General features: G+C 29.8%; 1 long non-coding RNA gene across 1 annotated transcript in view; it reads left to right on the plus strand.

Moving 5' to 3' along the window:
- The first annotated feature begins 395 nt into the window (after positions 1-395).
- LOC105117057 (uncharacterized) overlaps positions 396-637 on the plus strand; it is a 4,594-nt gene continuing 4,352 nt past the window's right edge. The window contains exon 1 of the long non-coding RNA XR_840667.1: positions 396-463. This is a non-coding gene — a long non-coding RNA (uncharacterized LOC105117057). The remainder of the gene's footprint in view (positions 464-637) is intronic.

A 637-nucleotide genomic window follows, 5' to 3' on the forward strand; every position in this document is an offset into this window, starting at 1 on the left:
ATTATTATTATTATTATTATTACTATTGTTGTTGTTGTTATTGTTGTTTTATAATTGTTGTTTATAATTTGTACAATTAACCTCCCTGTGGTTCGACCCCGGTCTTGCCGGGTTATTTATTACTTAGACACTCCTACAATTAGGATAAGACATCAATCTTTTGATTGTGTCAATAGGATTTGGGGGACCTGTATAGGCACACATATTTTTTAGTTTTAATCCTAGATGATTGTCAAGTGAACTTTGATTTTTTTCAATTTTGCATGTTTCGTTACTCTTGTGGATGGCAAGTCTCTACTTTCATTGTAGTTTTGAGGAAGATTCTTATGGATTTCTAAGTTTATTCATTCCTTCATTTGTTGTTGCGTGACTTTTTTACAATTTTGCGTGTTTCCTTGCTCTTGTGGATATCAACACTTCTACTTTCATTGTCGATTTATGGGAGCTTCTTGTGGATTTCTAGGTGATTAGTACTTAAAAGTGCATTTTTATCATGGTTTTATATCATTATTTTGCACTTGAAGTATCAATAACTCCTTAACTAAAATATGTTTTATAATAATGTATCTAATAATATAAGATACCTATAATTTATGGTAAATGTCTATTTTTAATGCAGACCTATCACATAAATGAA

Source organism: Populus euphratica, unplaced genomic scaffold (genome assembly GCF_000495115.2).
Source record: "Populus euphratica unplaced genomic scaffold, PopEup_1.0 scaffold1151.1, whole genome shotgun sequence".
NCBI lineage: Eukaryota > Viridiplantae > Streptophyta > Magnoliopsida > Malpighiales > Salicaceae > Populus > Populus euphratica.